The 27,718-nt window shown below is 41.8% G+C and overlaps 1 long non-coding RNA gene across 1 annotated transcript; it reads left to right on the top strand.

The window, feature by feature from the left end:
* Window positions 1-15,865: 15,865 nt before the first annotated feature.
* On the top strand, window positions 15,866-27,208 carry LOC131026470 (uncharacterized). The gene is made up of 2 exons (XR_009102313.1): window positions 15,866-16,167; window positions 26,454-27,208. It is a non-coding gene; the product is annotated as an uncharacterized LOC131026470 (long non-coding RNA).
* Window positions 27,209-27,718: the final 510 nt, after the last annotated feature.

The raw sequence follows: 27,718 nt of genomic DNA, 5'->3' as shown, positions 1-27,718 counted from the left end.
ATCAAGCAGAATCGAAACCAATATTTTATCACAGTTACAGAATCACCGAGACATAGAAAATACATCATTAATTCTTCTTTACATTTTTTTTATTATTTCTTTTTCTTTCCATAAACCTTTGTTTCCCACTTATTTACACCACTAAAATTTGTCAAGCACTTATTTTGTCACCATTACATTTTGTAAGCATTATATTTGTCAAGCAACCACAATAATTCTTCCACTTAGCCTACATCAACTCACGTAAACCAAATTCTCCTTTAATAATTCAGCAGCAATACATATTCTTCATACTCCACTTAGTCGACTCCATCCAAGAACACCATATTCTTCATCCTTCACTTAGCAATTTCAGAAGAACAGAGATCTTTCTTCACTGCTCCTACCAACATTCAAGGTAAGACTTTAATTTCGATTTTTCCAATACCTCTCCCGTTTCCTCCTGCATTCATTGAGGAAAAACAAATAACCAGTTTTCATTTCAGTTCTTCCCACTGATTACAATAGCAACACAACAGCCAACCAACAGTTATACTTCAAGTTATTACACATTTCTTTCAACACCAATAACAAGCAATCAGTTCAAAAAAACCTTCGAGGTAATCATGTTATCCTATTATTCATACAAGTGAGCATTCATATCAAAGCATGATCATGATCAATTTATACATTTGTAATCTGATTCCACAAACAAATAGAAAGGAACCACTTTAGCTCACCATTGTCACTAATAGATGAACGAATATATCCATAGCACGCTCACTATTAGATAATTGAGTTCAGATTTTCTCCTGAAGGAGTCTCTATGCATATTGATTTCTAATAAACAACGAAAAGAAAATGGAGATTAAGAACTTAGCTTTTAGAAAAGAGAGCTACTCTGCCCTGCTTAGTCCAGTTGAGAGACGACGTCTGGGCGGCCATTCGCGAGCTTCTCGGAGAAAGCAGCAACGGCGGACTCTCCCCTGCTCGCCGGAAATCGCATCGCAGCAGCGGTGGTGCTCACCGATTCTGGAGTGCAGCGACACGGCGAAGCCGAAGATTCCAGTAGCAGAAGCGGCGTCGGGGCTCGGCGGAAATCAGGTGACAGCAGCGACGTCGGGGCTCGGGAAATCGACGGCGGCGGTGGCCTGGTGCTCCTGCTGCCCGTCGATCAAGAGAGAGCAGTGGGTGGACGGAGGCCAGGGCACGGTGGCGGCTTTGCTGCTGCTGTCCGGCCAAGGGCGAAGGATGAGAGAAGGGGGGAGGCTGTGGTTGTTGCTGCCAGCGGCGGCTCCGCCATGGCCAGAAATCGAGGGAGGCCACGGAGATCACGGAGGCCGCCGTTGCCAAGGAGGAGGCGATGCGGACGTCGCCGGTGAGGGGAGCAGCGAGAGCTGTGAGACGGAGTGGTGGCTTGTCGCTGCCATTTCGCCGGGAGTTAGAGTGACGGCGCGAGTTGGGGAGCTAGGGCTCCGATTCGCGGCGCCTCTTCGTCGACCAGAATCGGAGCAATAGATGAGAGGAGAAGAGAGAGTCGACGGGAGGAGCGACTGACGAAGGCGGTGACTTCGGGAGAGAGAGAGAGAGACGACCAGATCGAGAGAGAGAGAGAGAAGAAAAGGGTCGGCTCTTCCAGAGAGAGAAAAGTGAGAAAACGAGAATTCAGAGAGAGAGTGAACAGCGAGTGGGAGAGATAAGGAGGACTTGGGCTTCTCTTTGATAGATTTGGGCTTTGTTATTTATTTTCATTTGGGCCTCTTTTATTTTAATTGGGCTTTCTTTATTGTAATTGGGCTTTCTTTATTGTAATTGGGGCCTTTCTCTTTTAATTATGAATTGGGCCTCTGATTTTATTTATATGGGCCGATTTTAAATTATGAATTGGGCCTCTGATTTTATTTATATGGGCCGATTTTTAATTACTGATTGGGCCTCTGAATTTATTTATAGAGCCTTTGATTAATTTATTTCAGTTGGGCCTTGGTTAATTTATTTCAGTTGGGCCTTATTTATTTTACTCAGATGGGCCTCTATTACATTATTTCATTGGGCCGAAATTATTTAAATTGAAGCCCATCTATTTTATTGGGCTGTTATATTATCTTCGTTGGGCCTCGTTTGATTTATTTAATTGAGCCCAGCTAATCAAATTATTTATTTGTTGGGCCAAGATTTATTTAATTACTTGAGCCGATGAATTATTTCAATTGGGCCTCTCATGTTAATTATTCAAGCCCACTTCTATTTAATTAATTATTAGGCTGCCTTATGTTGAGCCTTTTAATTATTTATCTTATAACATTACTTGTTCCTATTTATTAAGCCCGATTAATTATGAGGTTATAAAGCGAATAGGTTGAAGTATTTATTTTCTATTGACTACGAGGAACGGGGTTTATTTAATTGACGGATTAGAACACCCCGAAGAGAACGGATTAATTTTTGTTAATTATCCGGGCTTCATGAGACGAGACTTAGCTTTTGTTAAATCCGATAATCTGGATTAACAATAGAAATTCCCTGATTATTATCTCAGAATAATAGTTCATGCATACGAGATTCATGCATAGTTAAATTTCGCATTCTCATTTAATTTGAGAATTTTCCCTCGATTTAAGTCTTACGTTATTTTCTCGGATTAAAGGTCGAGCGCAAGAATAAGAGCTCGTCAAGGAGTCATTAATCTGTAGCAAAGCTTTGCTATCAGGTGGGTTACTTTCATATATATCAAATGAGTTTAATGTTATGTTTGAACAGTTATTTCATTGAAAAATCTTTGAACTGAAAATTATTTCAACTGTTGTCTTGCCATAAATGTTTCAATGTTGGTATGATATCTATCTGATGTGGCTTTGCCAGTTATTATGAAATCGAATTCGGGTCCTGAGCAGTTGATAGCTATCCTGCCAGGGCTAGTGTACACCAGTGACCGTGAGTCATCTAGCGGGTTGGCCGGTCAAGTGTCCGTGAGAGGTGGCCACCTCTCCGGCACACAGTTTCAGATATGATAGATTACAAGAGAACTTAGTCTGCAGACGAACTTTAAGAATCACAAATGAATTTAGTAAGCTTGGGCCTTTTTAGCGAAAAACTCCCTTGCTGTACTGTTTATGATGGCATGACAATTTACAACTTACGAAGCATGTTATATTTCATAGTAGGCATATGTGCCCACTGAGTACTTTTGTACTCAGCCCTGCATATATTTCTAAATGTGCAGGTTGAGCAGCTGCCGAATGGTGATGAAGTGACGAGCGGACTCTTTTGTCTTATTATGTATTAATGAACTCTAGGGTTACATGTCTTCATACATGTAATCAGAACCTTATTCCGCTGCGTACTCAGAAGTTTTATGTTATTTTGGATAAGTCGGAGTTATCCGAACTTACTAGTTTATTTGAGTCTATACGACTAAAACTCCGTATATTATAAATATCCCTGTTGTTAACAATGATACTGCGATCCTTTCTTGTTTTTGATTTATTCCCCCTTTCTACCCACGCTTCTAATCTCCCTCCATTAGTCACGGTTTCCCCGGCTTAATTATCCTTAATTTATGTCCGGTCGTGACAGAGTGGTAATCAGAGCAGTTCATTTGCTTGAACCCTAGAGTTAACAAATTTTCTAGTATGATCACTAGTATGAAAGAGTCAGTCGCAAAAGCTCAGCACTTCATCACATCGGCATGCTCAGCAAGAAAGAATGGTGGTAATGATTTTAAAACATTGAGAAGTTCACGTTTTATATGAATGTACTGATGCTTACATTCAAGTTTTATGCTTTATTGATTGATTAGATTATCTCAATGAACTTAGATGCGTTAAGAATGCATGATCACTGTTACGAGAAGAACAATAGAAGCTATAAACTCAGTTATATTTCACCTATAGCCATGGTGAAGAGCTAAGAAAGAAAAAGAGAATCCCATGAAAGCAGTGCAAGCGGAGTGCCACGCACGAATCACTGAAGCAGGCATAGTTCTTCATTCAGGTTGTTCACGCGAGACGAACACCGAATCGACTATTGCCTTATTTGATGATAAGTACATATTGCTCGTAGCGATAGTGGACTTATGTAATCAGTAGCTATCGCATAATGAGCTAAGACTCATTACTAACTCTCGATTATCACCAGTTATGGCATGAGAGAACCTTCATGATTTATGAACTTCAGAGTCGACTCATACAGTTATAACACTTTGTGTATGATGTTATAGCATCGCGATTAAAGCTATCAGCTTACAGTTTCAGATATTCGAACCTTTATGATTACAACCTATTATTGTGAGCATGATGAGAATCCCTATTGATTACGATCACCTGCTACAAATCGAAAGGAGGATAGGTGCCATGGGTAACTAGAAGTTACCAACCATTATGATTGATCATAAAAGTTTACGCAAGTGTGTAAGACGAGAGAAGTTCTCGAAGATGGTTTAGAGTTTAATAATAGCTAGAAGCGCCGACAGTGGATCAATGCTGAAACAAAAGAATTAAGATTCTAATGAGACCCTAAGGATATACTCAAGATAAATATATACCTTAACCTATCGAGGACATCGCCTCAGTTAGAACGTCTTGGATTATGCATTTAGTCTGGTAGCCGCAATGAGAGCATTGACTAAGGTCATTTTATGACTTAGCATTACACATGGACACATACCCTATAAAGGTACTCAGATGAGCAAAAGCTATTTCCTTATTGAATGCGTGATGATTCAGAAGGTCTTTTGCAATAACACGGAAGAGTGCTTCAAATTATATGGTTGCATTTCAAGAGCTATGTGAAGGAACACTAAGTACTAGAAGTACTACAGTAAGATCATATAGAGGAACATTGTTGAGTAAGGTCGAGCCTACCTTATTTCACCTATAGAAGATGTTTAAGGATTGCATTAAACTAGGAGGCAGACTCCAAGTTTGAGAAGCTCTAGAATATTCTCAAGGACATGTTCAAGATATTAAGAAGAAAGTAGTGATTTTAGACCAAATATACCTTTTGCAGCCAAGGAATAAGAGTTTCCAAGTTCGGAAAAGTATTTCCGAGTGACAGAGAAGTAGTTATGTCGACCTGGCCAGTCCACATGGCCAAAATCTCAGTAGTCGTCATATATGGGTCTTTAAACCTATATATTTTAACCTTCATCTGAAAAGCCAAACGGGTTCAGACTATTAGGTTCATTTCGTTTCGACCTTTCAGTCAATTCATTTCTACCCTATGGTTATTCATTTTCAATTATTTGGCAAATTATTGAAACACTTGCCTAATTGCCATTTGTGATTTGAATCATTGCGAATATACTAGCTATTGGTAGATTTTCTGTGACCCAAGGAACAAGCAGATACTCATCAGATTAAATCAGTCAAACATGTATGCTTCAATCCAAGGGTCAAGCACGTAATGCATACAGACATTCTCTTTTGCATTTAGTAGGACGTTATTTGTGTATTTGCAAAAACGATGATCATTCGATGCTTTGTATGCCCCTATGTTGGCTAGTTATTTGATTAGTATTAGTACGGAAACTGCTGGTTAATAAGGGCATTTCGGAACTGAGCTCTTTCATGATGACTTGCTAGATAGCTAGTTCATCGTGTATAATGCTTGGATAGATCACCAGATCTATATTCAATTGTTGATGAAATAGTACTCTTTGATACTAATTTCCCATGTCTATGTAGCGACCCTATCAGTCTTTTGCGGCAAGTTACTTCCGCTATGTTATTTATATACTTTCATGAGGAAGAGTATGAGCGAGATTTGAGAATCAAGAAAACAATTTACAGAATCGATGATATGCATCTGTGTATTACATTGGTGACTATATGTCGACTCATCGGAATGCCAACAAAGCAAAGGCGTCCGAGAGAAGTTGGATAGAACAATAGTATGCCTTGTGATGTTGCATTAACAACTTGTGTTTTGACCTAATAGAATGCCGTCAAAACGAGGACGACCAAGAGGGAGGGGGCAGGATTCCCCGAAATGAAGGAAGAGGCCCAATAAACAGGCAACCAGAAACCCGAAATAGTTCAACCACCTGTTCAGCCAAGAACGACGGATTGAAGAATTATTCTTACGACAGAACCCACCTACCTTCAACGGGACAGGAGACCCGGCAGAAGCTGAAACTTGGGTTCGCGCTATTGAGCGCATTTTCAACTTCCTGCGTTGCACCGACCAAGAGCGCCTGACTTGTATGTCCTTTCAGTTGACGGGTCAGCTGATTTCTGGTGGGAAGCACGGATGAAAACGATGACAGCAGAGCAGTTAGAAAACCTGACTTGGGAACAATTCAAAGCCGGTATATATGACAAGTATATACCCAAGAGCTACCGCAAGAAGAAGGAAGCTGAATTTTACAATCTAAACAAGGGAAGATGTCGGTAACTCAATACGACAGGATGTTCTGCGATTATGTCTAGATATGCGCCGGAACAAGTTGACACAGATGAAAAGATGGCTGAAAAGTTTTGTGCGGTCTGGGGCACGAGGATTAGGATGGCCTTGGGCAACCATGGAGGATTGTCTTACACTGAGTCGCTCAGCCGAGCGTTAGACATTGAGGCAGCCATGCCAGGAGAAAGACTTGCAACTTGTACCTGCTCCAGCACCTCTACATGATCAAAATCATAATCAGAATTTCAAAGGAAGAGGAAGATGGGACAACAGTAACCCGAACCAAAGGCGAGAAGAGGCCCCATGGCAGGGACGGGTCTTCCAGTCACAGGGCTATGGAGGTCAGAGTGCACCGAAACAGATGGGAAATAACCAACAGAGGGCCCCACATTGCCCCAAATGTAACAAAAAATCATGTGGGAATCTGTAAGGCCCGGCAGTGATAGTTGCTATATCTGTAACCAGAAGGGGCACTATGCAAACCGGTGGCCCGAATAAGCAACATGGAACGAGGTTCAAGGCCAAACCCACCTATCCAGGCTCCGCATCTGCGAGCAATTCAAGCTTTGCCCCAACCATACCCAAGGCAGCAACCACAGTATCAGCAGCCACAGCAGCACCAACAGCTACTGTACCAACCACAACCTCAACAACCCATATTAGCAACAGGCCCGCCAACAACAGCAGCGGACAACAGAAACAACATGAAAAGCCCTCGTCATGCTAGAGCTTATGCTATGAGGCAGAAGCAGCCCGAGAACAACAGGGGAAACCTGGCAGGTATGGGCATGCTACTCAATACTCCTGTTGTACTTCTATTTGATACGGGCGCATCGCATACTTTCATTTCAAGTACATGTGTTGATACATTAAAACTTAAAATGGAAAGAGCTGACCAGGAGTTGAGTATATCATCACTTATAGGAGGGATGACGACAGTAGATCATGTGTGCTTGAACCTAGAACTGAACATAGGGTCACTCAAAGATTGTAGTGAACAACTCGTATGTTATACCGATGGGAGATGTGGACATAATCCTAGGAATGGACTGGCTAGCCGAGAACTATGCCACCATCATTTGTAAACGAAAGACGGATATCATTTCGACCCCCAGGAAGGGAGCCGTCACATTTCCACGGAATTAGTATGGGAAGAAGAAAGATGTTCATCTCCACCCTGCAAGCAACGAAAATGATGAAGAAGGGATACTCAGCTTACCTCGTATACTTGCACGGAGAACTGGGTACTGAAAAGAGTATAGAAGATGTAGCAATTGTACGGGACTTTTCAGATGTATTTCCAGAGATTCTGCCAGGGCCACCACCGGACAGACCAATTGAGTTTACCATTGATTTGGAGCCCGGGGCAGCTCCCATTTCGAAGGCACCATACCGAATGGCTCCTAAAGAGTTGGAAGAACTCAAGATACAACTGCAAGAACTTTTGGAACTTGGATTCATTAGGCCAAGTGTATCACCTTGGGGTGCACCCGTACTTTTCGTGAAGAAAAATGATGGCACATTGCGAATGTGCATAGACTATAGGGAACTGAACAAAGTGACACTGAAGAACAAATATCCTTTACCAAGGATAGATGACCTCTTCGACCAGCTCAAGGGAGCAAGCGTGTTCTCAAAGATTGATTTGCGGTCTGGTTATCACCAGCTGAAGATTCGACCAGAAGACGTACCTAAGACAGCATTTCGAACTAGGTATATGGCCACTACGAATTTGTAGTTGTGCCATTCGGGCTAACCAATGCGCCAGCTGTGTTCATGGACCTCATGAATCGAGTATTCCATCCGTACTTAGACAAATTTGTCTGGTATTCATAGATGACATTCTGATCTACTCGAAGAACGAGAAAGACCATGAGGAACATCTGAGAATTGTCCTAGAAACGTTGAGGACGGAGCGCCTTTATGCCAAATTCAGCAAGTGCGAGTTTTGGCTCAGCGAAGTCACGTTTTTAGGATATATTGTATCATCAGAAGGGATTAAAGTGGACCCTGAAAAAAGTGCAAGCGGTGCGCGAATGGAGATCACCTACTAACCCTAATGAGATAAGAAGTTTCTTAGGATTGACAGGTTACTATCGGAGGTTTTATGGAAGGATTTTCCAAAATTGCAAGGCCAATGACGCAACTACTCAGGAAGGGAATAAAATTTTCTTGGACAGAGGAGTGCGAGAAGAACTTCCAAGAACTTAAGGAAAAGTTGACTACGGCACCAGTGTTAGCCGTCCCAACAGCTGACAAGGAATACGTGATCTACACAGACGCGTCCAAAAATGGACTTGGCTGCGTGCTAATGCAAGAAGGAAGAGTGATAGCATATGCGTCACGACAGCTTAGGCCACATGAACTGAATTACCCGACTCATGATCTGGAGTTAGCTGCAGTGGTGCATGCGCTGAAGATTTGGAGACACCACCTATATGGAGTTAGGTGTGAGATATTCACAGACCACAAAAGCCTGAATACTTTTTCGAGCAAAAGGACCTTAATATGAGACAAAGGAGATGCTCGAACTAGTGAAGGATTATGATTGCGGTATTAACTACCACCCGGGGTAAGGCCAATGTAGTAGCTGATGCAATTGAGCCGTAAAACTCAATCTAGGTTGGGATGTCTCGTCACCCAAGAGAATGAGCTCATCAAAGAGTTTGGAAAAATGAGCATAGGAGTGGTTAAACCACCAGGGACGATAGCAAGCGTTGTTGCAACAATACCTAGCTTGAGAAAGATGATTGTAGAAGCACAAAGAAAAGACGAGAAAATGGAGAAACTACGGGAAGCAGTAAGGAGAAGGAGGAGTCAAGAATTATCAAGAAGCATCAGATAATGCTATCCTCTTTGAGGGAAGAATATGCATCCCCCACGATGATGAGGCTTAAGGATAAAATCATGAGTGAGGCTCACGATACCCCTTATACTGCCCACCCAGGGAGCACTAAGATGTATCAGGACCTAAAGAACACTTTTGGTGGGAAGGCATGAAGAGAGACATAGCGTCATTTGTGGAGAATGCCTGACATGCCAACAGGTGAAGGCCTTACACCAAAGGCCATATGGAAAACTACAACCGTTGGAAATTCCAGAATGGAAGTGGGAGCACATTGCAATGGATTTTGTGACCAGTTTGCCCAAAACAAAGAGAGGAAACACTGCCATTTGGGTAATAGTGGATCGACTCACAAAATGTGCTCATTTTATACCAATACCGATCACACACGGGTCAGACAAGCTAGCTCAGTTGTATGTTCGAGAGATTGTACGCTTACACGGTGTACCCGTGTCAATCACTTCAGAACGAGACTCAAATTTACTTCTAGATTTTGGATGAGCTTACAAAAGGAGTTAGGCACGAGGCTAAATTTCAGCACCGCCTTCCACCCGCAGACAGATGGGCAGTCTGAAAGGACAATTCAGACCCTCGAAGATATGTTGAGAACAGTGGTGTTAGACAGGGGTGGAAGTTGGGAAGTAGTACTGCCGTTGATTGAATTTGCCTATAATAACAGTTACCAGGCAACTATCGATATGGCACCATATGAGGCATTATATGGAAGAAAATGTAGATCACCGCTTTATTGGGATGAAGTGGGTGAGAGAAAGTTTTAGGACCAGACATGGTCAATGAGATGGTTGAGATAGTCCGCCAGATCAAAGGGCGAATAAAAGAGGCACAAGATAGACAGAAATCTTACGCTGATGCACGTCGAACTGAGTTATGTTTTGAAATAGGAGACAAGGTCTTCCTAAAGGTATCTCCTACCAAGGGGATAACTAGGTTTGGTGTCAAGGGAAAACTTAGCCCCGATTCGTAGGACCTTATGATATTTTGGAGAGAATAGGCCCAGTAGCCTATAGGTTGGCGTTACCGCCAAGTTTTGGAAACGTTCACAATGTTTCCACGTATCACAACTCAGAAAATACGTTTTCGATCCAAAGCACATAATCCACCAAGAAGAGATGATCCTTTGCCCAGATTTGAGCTATGAAGAGAGACCAGAGGTCATTCTAGATCGAAAAGTACAACAACTCAGGAATAAGACAATCACATCAGTGAAAGTCTTATGGAGACACCACGGACAAGAGGAAGCCACGTGGGAGCTTAAAGACAAAATGAAGGAAGAAATACCTCGAACTGTTTTAGAAGAAATATGCAAATTTCGGGACGAAATTTTGTTAAGAGGGGTAGTATGTAGTGACCCGCTCTTTTATATATTTTAAATCCAGTAATGAGTGTTTATTTTGTTCATCAGTGAATGAAAACGGTTATTATCCTGATATGAATTCAGCTTATGATCCTGAATTCATATTATTAAAGCAGTCAATGATATTATTTCAGAATTTCAACTGACTTAGCAAAGTCACGTTATTTATTTAAGCAGATGGAATTAGAATTTATTTTTATTCAGGTCGTGAATTATTTCCGACTCAGGAAGTTAATTAAATCTGCGGATTTAATTTAAATATTAGAACAACAACGAATTAAATCTACGGATTTAATTTAGATTCATTTTATAATTTATCGATTTTAGAGAGATATCACATGTCGAAATCGATATTTATGTAAAAATATAGTATCAAGCAGAATCGAAACCAGTATTTTATCACAGTTACAGAATCACCGAGACATAGAAAATACATCATTAATTCTTCTTTACATTTTTTTATTATTTCTTTTTCTTTCCATAAACCTTTGTTTCCCACTTATTTACACCACTAAAATTTGTCAAGCACTTATTTGTCACCATTACATTTTGTAAGCATTATATTTGTCAAGCAACCACAATAATTCTTCCACTTAGCCTACATCAACTCACGTAAACCAAATTCTCCTTTAATAATTCAGCAGCAATACATATTCTTCATACTCCACTTAGTCGACTCCATCCAAGAACACCATATTCTTCATCCTTCACTTAGCAATTTCAGAAGAACAGAGATCTTTCTTCACTGCTCCTACCAACATTCAAGGTAAGACTTTAATTTCGATTCTTCCAATACCTCTCCCGTTTCCTCCTGCATTCACTGAGGAAAAACAAATAACCAGTTTTCATTTCAGTTCTTCCCACTGATTACAATAGCAACACAACAGCCAAGCAACAGTTATACTTCAAGTTATTACACATTTCTTTCAACACCAATAGCAAGCAATCAGTTCAAAAAAAAACCTTCGAGGTAATCATGTTATCCTATTATTCATACAAGTGAGCATTCATATCAAAGCATGATCATGATCAATTTATACATTTGTAATCTGATTCCACAAACAAATAGAAAGGAACCACTTTAGCTCACCATTGTCACTAATAGATGAACGAATATATCCATAGCACGCTCACTATTAGATAATTGAGTTCAGATTTTCTCCTGAAGGAGTCTCTATGCATATTGATTTCTAATAAACAACGAAAAGAAAATGGAGATTAAGAACTTAGCTTTTAGAAAAGAGAGCTACTGCCCTGCTTAGTCCAGTTGAGAGACGACGTCTGGGCGGCCATTCGCGAGCTTCTCGGAGAAAGCAGCAACGGCGGACTCTCCCCTGCTCGCCGGAAATCGCATCGCAGCAGCGGTGGTGCTCACCGATTCTGGAGTACAGCGACACGGCGAAGCCGAAGATTCCAGTAGCAGCAGCGGCGTCGGGGCTCGGCGGAAATCAGGTGACAGCAGCGACGTCGGGGCTCGGGAAATCGACGGCGGCGGTGGCCTGGTGCTCCTGCTGCCCGTCGATCAAGAGAGAGCAGTGGGTGGACGGAGGTCAGGGCACGGTGGCGGCTTTGCTGCTGCTGTCCGGCCAAGGGCGAAGGATGAGAAAAGGGGGGAGGCTGTGGTTGTTGCTGCCAGCGGCGGCTCCGCCATGGCCAGAAATCGAGGGAGGCCACGGAGATCACGGAGGCCGCCGTTGCCAAGGAGGAGGCGATGCGGACGTCGCCGGTGAGGGAGCAGCGAGAGCTGTGAGACGGAGTGGTGGCTTGTCGCTGCCATTTCGCCGGGAGTTAGAGTGACGGCGCGAGTTGGGGAGCTAGGGCTCCGATTCGCGGCGCCTCTTCGTCGACCAGAATCGGAGCAATAGATGAGGGAGAAGAGAGAGTCGACGGGAGGAGCGACTGACGAAGGCGGTGACTTCGGGAGAGAGAGAGAGACGAACAGATCGAGAGAGAGAGAGAAGAAAGGGTCGGCTCTTCCAGAGAGAGAAAAGTGAGAAACGAGAATTCAGAGAGAGAGTGAACCGAGTGGGAGAGATAAGGAGGACTTGGGCTTCTCTTTGATAGATTTGGGCTTTGTTATTTATTTTCATTTGGGCTCTTTTATTTTAATTGGGCTTTCTTTATTGTAATTGGGCCTTTCTCTTTTAAATTATGAATTTGTAGTGACCCGCTCTTTTATATATTTTAAATCCAGTAATGAGTGTTTATTTTTGTTCATCAGTGAATGAAAACGGTTAATATCCTGATATGAATTCAGCTTATGATCCTGAATTCATATTATTAAAGCAGTCAATGATATTATTTCAGAGTTATAACTGACTTAGCAAAGTCACGTTATTATTTTTAAGCGAGATGGAATTAGATTTTATTTTTATTCAAGTCGTGGATTATTTCTGACTCGTGAGTTAATTAAATCTGAGGATTTAATTTAAATATTAGAAAAACAAACGAATTAAATCTACGGATTTAATTTAGATTCATTTTATAACTTATCGATTTTAGCGAGATATCACATGTCGAAATCGAGATTTATGTAAATATACAGTATCAAGCAGAATCGAAGCCAGTATTTTATTACAGTTACAGAATCACCGAGACATAGAAAATACATCATTAATCCTATACTACATTTTTTTTTCTTCTTTCTTTTTCTTTACATCACATTTGCTCCCCCACTTCATTTTGCCACCATTACAACGCCAATAATTCCTTCATCCTCCACTTAGCTCTCCACTCCACCAAACTTCCCACTTACTCCCTCCATGTCCTTTAACATTTCAGTCAGTAAACTCCCTTCACCCATTTCCTTTGACACCAGAAACTAGAAAATTTGAAGGAAAGAGATAGAATTGTAAAACTGCTGCCAACTTCAAAGGAGGTAAGTCTTGGCTAAATTTTTCCCATTCCTCCTTTATTCACCTGCATTTATTAAAACAACAGCACCTTCAAATTCATTTCAGTTATTTCACACTTCATTCGATTCAACAACAAGCAATCAATTCGATCACATTCGAGGTATTTACTGAGCTCAATATGCTATGTCCTATAATGCATATTCTCCATCCAAGTATGATCAGTATACACATGAAAATAGGCTCCACAGTTTAATAAGAAAGGATACACCCTAGCTCGTGATCGGACAATTTTAGCTATGACATCCTCACACTGTTAAATGTTAGCACTGACTTTTCTCACTCAACTGAATCAATATGCATACTCCTCGACACCAATCGCGTAAACGAAAACAAACGAGACTAGAGAACTTAGCTTTAGATTGAGTGGTAGTGGACTGTCGGAGCTCTGCGACTCACGGCGACGGCGGCTCCGGGAAAGGAGGCTGCCGGACTCTTGCTGTTAACAGCAGCGGCTGGCGGCGGCACTCCCAAGCGGTGACGTCCGGCGATAGAACTCCAGGCCGCGACCCGGCGAAACAGCAGCTGTAGTTGGTGGCGTGGCTCGAACCTTCGACTCCGGAGATAGCAGCAACAGCGGACCCCTGCTCGGCGGAAATTGAGTACAGCGGCGGGTGCTCGCGGATCTCCAGAGATGTTGCGACGGCAGGCGAGTTTGCTTCGCCGGAGAAGAAGTTATAGCAGCAGCGGCGTCGGGGCTCAGAGAATCAACGGAGGCGGCGGAAATCTAGAAGGTAGCCGACGACGCAGCAATAGGCAACCGTGAGCAGGCCTCTGCTTTGCCACAGATGAAAGGACGACTGAATCGGGACCGGAACGACTCGGAGGAGGCGGCCGAGACCAGAACGCGGCGACGATTTCCAGAAGTCTAGGGCACGATTGTGGGCTCTGTCGGAGGAGAGAAGGACGACGCTGCCAGCCATTCGCCGGTTGCTCAGTGACGGTCGCCGGATTCCAGAGCGGCGGCGGCGGGCTCCTCAACGAAGGACAAATCGAGAGAGGTCGAATTTCTTGAAAGAGGAATCCTTGACTGATTTTGAAAATGGAGAAGAGGGGTTTTAGGGAAAGGAGGTGTCGGACCTTGGCGTAGCAGAAGCTGACTCGCCGGATTTCGGAGCGGCGACGGCGGCGCCTCGGCTGGAGATGAATCGAGAGTTTGAGAGTGAGAGACGAGAATTGAGTTGAAAGGGAGAGAGAGAGAGAGAGAGAGAGAGAGAGAGAGAGAGATGTGCGTTCATTTGTGTGTGTGTGTGTGAATTGTAAGGTAAAAGAGAGAACCGAGAGTGAGTTTGTGGATGAGCTCCCATTTAATTGAGTTGGGCCGAAAAATTTGGGCCTCCTAGTTATTATTTTATTGGGCTTTGTTATTTATTTTCAGTGGGCTTGAGTTGGGCTGGATTATTTATTAATTTTGGGCCGATTTTAAATTATGAATTGGGCTTCTGATTTTATTTATATGGGCCGATTTTAATTATTGATTGGGCCTCTGAATTTATTTATTTTACTCAGATGGGCTTCTATTACATTATTTCTTTGGGCCGAATTTATTTAAATTGAAGCCCATCTATTTTATTGGGCTGTTATATTATCTTCGTTGGGCCTCGTTTGATTTATTTAATTGAGCCCAGCTAATCAAATTATTTATTTATTGGGCCAAGATTTATTTAATTACTTGAGCCGATGAATTATTTCAATTGGGCCTCTCATGTTAATTATTCAAGCTCACTTCTATTTAATTAATTATTAGGCTGCCTTATGTTGAGCCTTTTAATCATTTGAAATTATATTATTATTTCCATTCATATTTGATAAGCCCGATAAATTCCTACGAGGTTATGTAATGAATAAGCCGAGTTAGTTCCTTTCTATCTACCACATAGAGCGGGATTATTTAATCAGTGGAGTATAACATCCTGAAGAGAATAGATTAATTTTAGTTAATTATCCGGCTTCATGAGACGAGACTTAGCTTTTGTTTAAATCCGATAGCCTGGATTAACAATAGAAATTCCCTGATTATTATCTCAGAATAATAGTTCATGCATACGAGATTCATGCATAGTTAAATTACGCATTCTCATTTAATTGAGAATTTTCCCTCGATTTAAAGTCTTACGTTATTTTCTCGGATTAAAGGTCGAGCGCAAGAATAAGAGCTCGTCAAGGAGTCACTAATCTGTAGCAAAGCTTTGCTATCAGGTGGGCATTACTTTCATATATATCAAATGAGTTTAATGTTATGTTTGAACAGTTATTTCATTGCAAAATCTTTGAACTGGAAAATTATTTCAACTGTTGTCTTGCCATAAATGTTTCAATGTTTGGTATGATATCTATCTGATGTGGCTTTGCCAGTTATTATGAAATCGAATTCGGGTCCTGAGCAGTTGATAGCTATCCTGCCAGGGCTAGTGTACACCAGTGACCGTGAGTCATCTAGCGGGTTGGCCGGTCAAGTGTCCGTGAGAGGTGGCCACCTCTCCGGCACACAGTTCCAGATATGATAGATTACAAGAGAACTTAGTCTGCAGACGAACTTTAAGAATCACAAATGAATTTAGTAAGCTTGGGCCTTTTTAGCGAAAAACTCCCTTGCTGTACTGTTTATGATGGCATGACAATTTACAACTTTACGAAGCATGTTATATTTCATAGTAGGCATATGTGCCCACTGAGTACCTTTGTACTCAGCCCTGCATGTATTTCTAAATGTGCAGGTTGAGCAGTAGACGATGGTGATGAAGTGACGAGTGAAATCCTCTTTTGTCGCAATATTATATGCTATGAAAAACTCTAGGGTTACATGTCTTCATACATGTAATCAGAACCTTATTCCGCTGCGTACTCAGAAGTTTTATGTTATTTTGGCTAAGTCAGAGTTATCTGAACTTACTAGTTATTTGAGTCTATACGACTAAAACTCCGTTATATTATAAATATCCATGTTGTTAACAATGATGAAATGCGATCCTTTCTTGTTTGATTATTCCCCTTTCTACCCCGCTTCTAATCTCCCTCCATTAGTCACGGTTTTCCCGGCTTAATTATCCTTAATTAGGTCCGGTCGTGACAGAGTGGTATCAGAGCAGTTTATTTGCTCTGAACCCTAGAGTTAACCAATTTTTCTAGTATGATCACTGCTATGAAAGAGTCAGTCGACCAAAGCTCATCACTTCATCACATCGTCATGCTCAGCAAGAAAGAAGGTGGTAATGATTTTAAAACATTGAGAAGTTCACGTTCTATATGAATGTACTGATGCTTACATTCAAGTTTTATGCGTTATTGATTGATTAGATATCTCAATGAACTTAGATGCGTTAAGAATGCATGATCACTGTTACGAGAAGAACAATAGAAGCTAGAAACTCAGTTATATTTCACTATAGCCATGGTGAAGAGCTAAGAAAGAGGAAGAGAATCCAATGAAAGCAGTGCAAGCAGAGTGCCACGCAAGAATCACTGAAGCAGGCATAGTTCTTCATTCAGGTTGTTCACGCGAGACGGAGCACCTAATCGACTATTGCCTTCGATGATAGTTTAAGTACAATATTGCTTATAAGTGATGAGTGCGACTGATGTAATCAGTTAGCTAATCCTTAATAAGCTGAGACTCGCTTCTAGCCTCGATTATCACTAGCTATGGCTTGAGGATAATCTTTATGATTCATGTATGAACTTCAGAGTTAGACTTACGAGGGGTCAAAATGCTTTGTATATGATGTTATAATATTACGATTAAAGCTATCAGCTTATAGTTTCAGATATTCAGAACCATTCTACTTACAGTACCTATCGCAATAGATAAGGACATGACTGAGAATCCCTATTGATTACGATCACCTACTACGAATTGGAAAGACGAGATGTGATATGGGTACTAGCAGTTACCAACCATTATGATTGATCATAAAAGTTTACGCAAGTGTGTAAGACGAGAGAAGTTCTCGAAAATGGTTTAGAGTTTAATAATAGCTAGAAGCGCCGACAATGGATCAATGCTGAAACAAATGAATTAAGATTCTAATGAGACCCTAAGGATATACTCAAGATAAGTATATATACCTTAACCTATCGAGGACATCGCCTCAGTTAGAACGTCTTGGATTATGCATTTAGTCTGGTAGCCGCAATGAGAGCATTGACTAAGGTCATTCTATGACTTAGCATTACACATGGAGACACATGCCCTATAAAGGTGCTCAGATGAACAAAAGCTATTTCCTTATTGAATGCGTGATGATTCAAAAGGTCTTTTGCAATAAAACGGAAGAGTGCTTCAAATTATATGGTTGCATTTCAAGCGCTATGTGAAGGAACACTAAGTACTAGAAGTACTACATTAAGATCATATAGAGGAACATTGTTGAGTAAGGTCGAGCCTACTTTATTTCGCCTATAGAAGATGTTTAAGGATTGCATTAAACTAGGAGGCAGACTCCAAGTTTGAGAAGCTCTAGAATATTCTCAAGGACATGTTCAAGATATTAAGAAGAAAGTGGTGATTTTAGACCAAATATACCTTTTGCAGCCAAGGAACAAGAGTTGCCAAGTTCGGAAAAGTATTTCCGAATGACTGAGAAGTAGTTGTGTCGGACCTGGCCAGTCCACATGGCCAAAATCTCAGTAGTCGTCATATATGGGTCTTTAAACCTATATATTTTAAACCTTCATCTGAAAAGCCAAACGGGTTCAGACTATTAGGTCATTTCGTTTCGACCTTTCAGTCAATTCATTTCTACCCTATGGTTATTCATTTTCAATTGTTTGGCAAATTATTGAAACACTTTGCCTAATTGCCATTTGTGATTTGAATCATTGCGATCTACTAGCTGTTGGTAGATTTTCTGTCACCAAGGATAAACAGATACTCAACAAATTAAATCAGTCAAACACGTATGCTTCAACCCAAGGGTCAAGCACTGTAATGCATACAGACAATCTCTTGTGCATTTAGTAGGACGTTATTTGTGTATTTCAAAAACGATCATTTCGATGCTTTTGTATGCCCATATGTTGGCTTAGTTATTTTGATTAGTATTAGTACAGAGACGCGAAACCTTGGGGCGTTCCGTGACTGAGTACTTTTTGTGATGGCTTCGCTAGGTAGCCAGTTCATCATGTGTGGTACTTAGATAGGTCTTTGAATCTAGACTTTTATGATGATGTAAAGTCCTCATTGAGGCAATTTTCCCTATGTTATATATGGTGACCTTATTGGTTTTTCGCGGCAAGTCGTTCCGCTATGTTTTATTTATATGTTCGCTCAAGTTTTAGTAGGAGCAGAACTCGATGAGTTAAGGAGTAACTATAGAAATGATAGTATGTCCTTATTGTGCTTTAATGCGCTGAGAACTTGTGTTTTGACCTAATAGAATGCCGCCAAAACGAGGACGACCAAGAGGAGGGGGCAGGATTCCCCGAAATGAAAGAAGAGGCCCAGAAACAGGGCCAGAACCAGAACCCGAAATAGTTCAACCATCTGTTCAGCCAGAACGATGGATTGAAGAATTATTCTTACGACAGAACCCACCTACCTTCAACGGGACAGGAGACCCGGCAGAAGCTGAAACTTGGGTTCGCGTTATTGAACGCATTTTCAACTTCCTGCGTTGCACCAACCAAGAACGTCTGACTTGTATGTCCTTTCAGTTGACTGGGTCAGCTGATTTCTGGTGGGAAGCAAGGATGAAAACGATGACAGCAGAGCAGTTAGAAAACCTGACTTGGGAACAATTCAAAGCCGGTATATATGACAAGTATATACCCAAGAGCTACCGCAAGAAAAAGGAGGCTGAATTTTACAATCTGAAACAAGGGAAGATGTCGGTAACTCAATACGACAGGATGTTCTGCGATATGTCTAGATATGCGCCGGAACAAGTTGACACAGATGAGAAGATGGCTGAAAAGTTTTGTGCCGGTCTGAGGCACGAAATTAGGATGGCTTTGGCAAGTCACGGAGGATTGTCTTACACTGAGTTGCTCAGCCGAGCGTTAGACATTGAGGCAGCCATGCCTGGAGAAAGACCTGCAACTGTACCTGCGCCAGCACCTCCACATGATCAAAGTTATAATCCGAATTTCAAAGGAAAAAGGAGATGGGACAACAGTAACCCGAACCAAGGCGAGAATAGGCCATGGCAGGGACGGGTCTTCCAGTCACAGGGCTATGGAGGCCAGAGTGCACCGAAACAGATGGGAAATAACCAACAGAGGGCCCCACATTGCCCCAAATGTAACAAAAGTCATGTGGGAATCTGTAAGGCCGGAAGTGATAGTTGCTATATTTGCAACCAGAAGGGGCACTATGCAAACCGGTGCCCGAATAAGCAACATGGAACGAGTTCAAGGCCAAACCCACCTATCCAGGCTCTGCATCTGCGAGCAATCCAAGCTCTGCCCCAACCATACCCAAGGCAGCAACCACAGTATCAGCAGCCACAGCAGCACCAACAACTACTGTACCAACCACAACCTCAACAACCGTATCAGCAACAGGCCCGCCAACAACAGCAGCGACAACAGAAACAACATGAAAAGCCTCGTCATGCTAGAGCCTATGCTATGAGGCAGAAGCAGCCCGAGAACAACCAGGGAAACCTGGCAGGTATGGGCATGCTACTCAATACTCTTGTTGTACTTCTATTTGATACGGGCGCATCGCATACTTTCATTTCAAGTACATGTGTCGACACCTTAAAACTTAAAATGGAAAGAGCTGATCAGGAGTTGAGTATATCATCACCTATAGGAGGGATGACGACAGTAGATCATGTGTGCTTGAACCTAGAACTGAACATAGGGTCACTCAAGATTATAGTGAACAGCTCGTATGTTATACCGATGGGAGATGTGGACATAATCCTAGGAATGGACTGGCTAGCCGAGAACTATGCCACCATCCTTTGTAACGAAAGACGGATATTGTTTCGACCCCCAAGAAGGGAGCCGTCACATTTCCACGGAATTAGTATGGGAAGAAGAAAGATGATCATCTCCGCCCTCCAAGCAACGAAAATGATGAATAAGGGATACCCAGCTTACCTCGTACACTTGCACGGAGAACTGGGAACTGAAAGGAGCATAGAAGATGTAGCAATTGTACGGGACTTTTCAGATGTATTTCCAGAGATTCTGCCAGGGCCACCGCCGGACAGACCAATTGAGTTTACCATTGATTTGGAGCCCGGGGCAGCTCCCATTTCGAAGGCACCGTACCGGATGGCTCCTAAAGAGTTGGAAGAACTCAAGATACAACTGCAAGAACTTTTGGAACTTGAATTCATTAGACCAAGTGTATCACCTTGGGGTGCACCCGTACTTTTCGTGAAGAAAAATAATGGCACATTGCGAATGTGCATAGACTATAGGGAACTGAACAAAGTGACACTGAAGAACAAATATCCTTTACCAAGGATAGATGACCTTTTCGATCAGCTCAAGGGAGCAAGCGTGTTCTCGAAGATTGATTTGCGGTCTGGTTATCACCAACTGAAGATTCGACCAGAAGACGTACCTAAGACAGCATTTCGAACTAGGTATGGTCACTACGAATTTGTAGTTGTGCCATTCGGGCTAACCAATGCGCCAGCTGTGTTCATGGACCTCATGAATCGAGTATTCCATCCGTACTTAGACAAATTTGTCTTGGTATTCATAGATGACATTCTGATCTACTCGAAGAACGAGAAAGACCATGAGGAACATCTGAGAATTATCCTAGAAACGTTGAGGACGGAGCGCCTTTATGCCAAATTCAGCAAGTGCGAGTTGTGGCTCAGCGAAGTCACGTTTTTAGGACATATTGTGTCATCAGAAGGGATTAAAGTGGACCCTGAGAAAGTGCAAGCGGTGCGCGAATGGAGATCGCCTACTAACCCTAATGAGATAAGAAGTTTCTTAGGATTGGCAGGTTACTATCGGAGGTTTATGGAAGGATTTTTCCAAAATTGCAAGGCCAATGACGCAACTACTCAGGAAGGGAATAAAATTTTCTTGGACAGAGGAGTGCGAGAAGAGCTTCCAAGAACTCAAGGAAAAGTTGACTACGGCACTAGTGTTAGCCGTGTGATCTACACAGACGCGTCCAAAAATGGACTTGGTTGTGTGCTGATGCAAGAAGGAAGAGTGATAGCATATGCGTCACGACAGCTTAGGCCACATGAACTGAATTACCCGACTCATGATCTGGAGTTAGCTGCAGTGGTGCATGCGCTGAAGATTTGGAGACACCACCTATATGGAGTTAGGTGTGAGATATTCACAGACCACAAAAGTCTGAAATACTTTTTCGAGCAAAAGGACCTTAATATGAGACAAAGGAGATGGCTCGAACTAGTGAAGGATTATGATTGCGGTATTAACTACCACCCGGGTAAGGCCAATGTAGTAGCTGATGCATTGAGCCGTAAAACTCAATCTAGGTTGGGATGTCTCGTCACCCAAGAGAATGAGCTCATCAAAGAGTTTGGAAAAATGAGTATAGAAGTGGTTAAACCACCAGGGACGATAGCAAGCGTTGTTGCAACAATACCTAGCTTGAGAAACATGATTGTAGAAGCACAAAGAAAAGACGAGAAAATTGAGAAACTACGGGAAGCAGTAAGGAAAGGAGGAGTCAAGAATTATCAAGAAGCAGCAGATAATGCTATCCTCTTTGAGGGAAGAATATGCATCCCCCACGATGATGAGCTTAAGGATAAAATCATGAGTGAGGCTCACGATACCCCTTATACTGCCCACCCAGGGAGCACTAAGATGTATCAGGACCTAAAGAAACACTTTTGGTGGGAAGTCATGAAGAGAGACATAGCGTCATTTGTGGAGAAATGCCTGACATGCCAACAGGTGAAGGCCTTACACCAAAGGCCATATGGAAAACTACAACCGTTGGAAATTCCAGAATGGAAGTGGGAGCACATTGCAATGGATTTTGTGACCAGTTTGCCCAAAACAAAGAGAGGAAACACTGCCATTTGGGTAATAGTGGATCGACTCACAAAATGTGCTCATTTTATACCAATACCGATCACACACGGGTCAGACAAACTAGCTCAGTTGTATGTTCGAGAGATTGTACGCTTACACGGTGTACCCGTGTCAATCACTTCAGACCGAGACTCAAAATTTACTTCTAGATTTTGGATGAGCTTACAAAAGGAGTTAGGCACGAGGCTAAATTTCAGCACCGCCTTCCACCCGCAGACAGATGGGCAGTCTGAAATGACAATTCAGACCCTCGAAGATATGTTGAGAACAGTGGTGTTAGACAGGGGTGGAAGTTGGGAAACAGTGCTGCCGTTGATTGAATTTGCCTATAATAACAGTTACCAGGCGACTATCGATATGGCACCATATGAGGCATTATATGGAAGAAAATGTAGATCACCGCTTTATTGGGATGAAGTGGGTGAGAGAAAAGTTTTAGGACCAGACATAGTCAATGAGATGGTTGAGATAGTCCGCCAGATCAGAGGGCGAATAAAGGAGGCACAAGATAGACAGAAATCTTACGCTGATGCACGTCGAACTGAATTACAGTTTGAAATAGGAGATAAGGTCTTCCTAAATGTATCTCCTACCAAGGGGATAACTAGGTTTGGTGTCAAGGGAAAACTTAGGCCCCGATTCGTAGGACCTTATGAGATTTTGGAGAGAATAGGCCCAGTAGCCTATAGGTTGGCGTTACCGCCAAGCTTTGGAAACGTTCACAATGTTTTCCACGTATCACAACTCAGAAAATACGTTTTCGATCCAAAGCACATAATCCACCAAGAAGAGATGATCCTTTGCCCAGACTTGAGCTATGAAGAGAGACCAGAGGCCATTCTAGATCGAAAAGTACAACAACTCAGGAATAAGGCAATCACATCAGTGAAAGTCTTATGGAGAAACCACGGACACGAGGAAGCCACGTGGGAGCTTGAAGACAAAATGAAGGAGAAATACCCCGAACTGTTTTAGAAGAAATATGCAAATTTCGGGACGAAATTTTTGTTAAGAGGGGTAGTATGTAGTGACCCGCTCTTTTATATATTTTAAATCCAGTAATGAGTGTTTATTTTTGTTCATCAGTGAATGAAAACGGTTAATATCCTGATATGAATTCATATTATTAAAGCAGTCAATGATATTATTTCAGAGTTATAACTGACTTAGCAAAGTCACGTTATTATTTTTAAGCGAGATGGAATTAGATTTTATTTTTATTCAAGTCGTGGATTATTTCTGACTCGTGAGTTAATTAAATCTGCGGATTTAATTTAAATATTAGAAAAACAAACGAATTAAATCTACGGATTTAATTTAGATTCATTTTATAACTTATCGATTTTAGCGAGATATCACATGTCGAAATCGAGATTTATGTAAATATACAGTATCAAGCAGAATCGAAGCCAGTATTTTATTACAGTTACAGAATCACCGAGACATAGAAAATACATCATTAATCCTATACAACATTTTTTTTTCTTCTTTCTTTTTCTTTACATCACCTTTGCTCCCCACTTCATTTTGCCACCATTACAACGCCAATAATTCCTTCATCCTCCACTTAGCTCTCCACTCCACCAAACTTCCCACTTACTCCCTCCATGTCCTTTAACATTTCAGTCAGTAAACTCCCTTCACCCATTTCCTTTGACACCAGAAACTAGAAAATTTGAAGGAAAGAGATAGAATTGTAAAACTGCTGCCAACTTCAAAGGAGGTAAGTCTTGGCTAAATTTTTCCCATTCCTCCTTTATTCACCTGCATTTATTAAAACAACAGCACCTTCAAATTCATTTCAGTTATTTCACACTTCATTCGATTCAACAACAAGCAATCAATTCGATCACATTCGAGGTATTTACTGAGCTCAATATGCTATGTCCTATAATGCATATTCTCCATCCAAGTATGATCAGTATACACATGAAAATAGGCTCCACAGTTTAATAAGAAAGGATACACCCTAGCTCGTGATCGGACAATTTTAGCTATGACATCCTCACACTGTTAAATGTTAGCACTGACTTTTCTCACTCAACTGAATCAATATGCATACTCCTCGACACCAATCGCGTAAACGAAAACAAACGAGACTAGAGAACTTAGCTTTAGATTGAGTGGTAGTGGACTGTCGGAGCTCTGCGACTCACGGCGACGGCGGCTCCGGGAAAGGAGGCTGCCGGACTCTTGCTGTTAACAGCAGCGGCTGGCGGCGGCACTCCCAAGCGGCGACGTCCGGCGATAGAACTCCAGGCCGCGACCCGGCGAAACAGCAGCTGTAGTTGGTGGCGTGGCTCGAACCTTCGACTCCGGAGATAGCAGCAACAGCGGACCCCTGCTCGGCGGAAATTGAGTACAGCGGCGGGTGCTCGCGGATCTCCAGAGATGTTGCGACGGCGGCGAGTTTGCTTCGCCGGAGAAGAAGTTATAGCAGCAGCGGCGTCGGGGCTCAGAGAATCAACGGAGGCGGCGGAAATCTAGAAGGTAGCCGACGACGCAGCAATAGGCAACCGTGAGCAGGCCTCTGCTTTGCCACAGATGAAAGGACGACTGAATCGGGACCGGAACGACTCGGAGGAGGCGGCCGAGACCAGAACGCGGCGACGATTTCCAGAAGTCTAGGGCACGATTGTGGGCTCTATCGGAGGAGAGAAGGAGACGACGCTGCCAGCCATTCGCCGGTTGCTCAGTGACGGTCGCCGGATTCCAGAGCGGCGGCGGCGGGCTCCTCAACGAAGGACAAATCGAGAGAGGTCGAATTTCTTGAAAGAGGAATCCTTGACTGATTTTGAAAATGGAGAAGAGGGGTTTTAGGGAAAGAAGGTGTCGGACCTTGGCGTAGCAGAAGCTGACTCGCCGGATTTCGGAGCGGCGACGGCGGCGCCTCGGCTGGAGATGAATCGAGAGTTTGAGAGTGAGAGACGAGAATTGAGTTGAAAGGGAGAGAGAGAGAGAGAGAGAGAGAGAGAGATGTGCGTTCATTTGTGTGTGTGTGTGTGAATTGTAAGGTAAAAGAGAGAACCGAGAGTGAGTTTGTGGATGAGCTCCCATTTAATTGAGTTGGGCCGAAAAATTTGGGCCTCCTAGTTATTATTTTATTGGGCTTTGTTATTTATTTTCAGTGGGCTTGAGTTGGGCTGGATTATTTATTAATTTTGGGCCGATTTTAAATTATGAATTGGGCTTCTGATTTTATTTATATGGGCCGATTTTAATTATTGATTGGGCCTCTGAATTTATTTATTTTACTCAGATGGGCTTCTATTACATTATTTCTTTGGGCCGAATTTATTTAAATTGAAGCCCATCTATTTTATTGGGCTGTTATATTATCTTCGTTGGGCCTCGTTTGATTTATTTAATTGAGCCCAGCTAATCAAATTATTTATTTATTGGGCCAAGATTTATTTAATTACTTGAGCCGATGAATTATTTCAATTGGGCCTCTCATGTTAATTATTCAAGCTCACTTCTATTTAATTAATTATTAGGCTGCCTTATGTTGAGCCTTTTAATCATTTGAAATTATATTATTATTTCCATTCATATTTGATAAGCCCGATAAATTCCTACGAGGTTATGTAATGAATAAGCCGAGTTAGTTCCTTTCTATCTACCACATAGAGCGGGATTATTTAATCAGTGGAGTATAACATCCTGAAGAGAATAGATTAATTTTAGTTAATTATCCGGCTTCATGAGACGAGACTTAGCTTTTGTTTAAATCCGATAGCCTGGATTAACAATAGAAATTCCCTGATTATTATCTCAGAATAATAGTTCATGCATACGAGATTCATGCATAGTTAAATTACGCATTCTCATTTAATTGAGAATTTTCCCTCGATTTAAAGTCTTACGTTATTTTCTCGGATTAAAGGTCGAGCGCAAGAATAAGAGCTCGTCAAGGAGTCACTAATCTGTAGCAAAGCTTTGCTATCAGGTGGGCATTACTTTCATATATATCAAATGAGTTTAATGTTATGTTTGAACAGTTATTTCATTGCAAAATCTTTGAACTGAAAATTATTTCAACTGTTGTCTTGCCATAAATGTTTCAATGTTTGGTATGATATCTATCTGATGTGGCTTTGCCAGTTATTATGAAATCGAATTCGGGTCCTGAGCAGTTGATAGCTATCCTGCCAGGGCTAGTGTACACCAGTGACCGTGAGTCATCTAGCGGGTTGGCCGGTCAAGTGTCCGTGAGAGGTGGCCACCTCTCCGGCACACAGTTCCAGATATGATAGATTACAAGAGAACTTAGTCTGCAGACGAACTTTAAGAATCACAAATGAATTTAGTAAGCTTGGGCCTTTTTAGCGAAAAACTCCCTTGCTGTACTGTTTATGATGGCATGACAATTTACAACTTTACGAAGCATGTTATATTTCATAGTAGGCATATGTGCCCACTGAGTACCTTTGTACTCAGCCCTGCATGTATTTCTAAATGTGCAGGTTGAGCAGTAGACGATGGTGATGAAGTGACGAGTGAAATCCTCTTTTGTCGCAATATTATATGCTATGAAAAACTCTAGGGTTACATGTCTTCATACATGTAATCAGAACCTTATTCCGCTGCGTACTCAGAAGTTTTATGTTATTTTGGCTAAGTCAGAGTTATCTGAACTTACTAGTTATTTGAGTCTATACGACTAAAACTCCGTTATATTATAAATATCCATGTTGTTAACAATGATGAAATGCGATCCTTTCTTGTTTGATTATTCCCCTTTCTACCCCGCTTCTAATCTCCCTCCATTAGTCACGGTTTTCCCGGCTTAATTATCCTTAAGTAGGTCCGGTCGTGACACTCAAATCGTATTTTGCCCAGAAATATGACTTCTTCGTCTTCGAGAGAGTTTTCCGTGGCCGCCTGTTTCGCTTGAATCGGTGTCACAGCCCAATATACCAATGATGGGTTAACCGGGGTTATGACTTGGGGTGAACAATAAGAAATGGAATTGGACAATTACTAAACATTAAAGTATATGGAAATGTCACTTATAGATAAAATGCTAGGATCATATATGATTATTTGGATACTTATAAAACATACACATAAATGAGAACTGATTAAGGTGGGTTACCCAATAACATGTATCACAACTTCATAACATAGAGCTATCCTAATCAAAGTGTTTTGCAGCGGAAAACGTGTGAGATATACATATGAAGATGTATACTCAAGGTTACATTTCTTGAA

The sequence above is a fragment of the Salvia miltiorrhiza genome, chromosome 5 (assembly GCF_028751815.1).
Source record: "Salvia miltiorrhiza cultivar Shanhuang (shh) chromosome 5, IMPLAD_Smil_shh, whole genome shotgun sequence".
NCBI classification, from domain to species: domain Eukaryota; kingdom Viridiplantae; phylum Streptophyta; class Magnoliopsida; order Lamiales; family Lamiaceae; genus Salvia; species Salvia miltiorrhiza.
The sequence above is the reverse complement of the archived record's forward strand: the minus strand, read 5'-3'. Positions and strand labels throughout refer to the sequence as shown.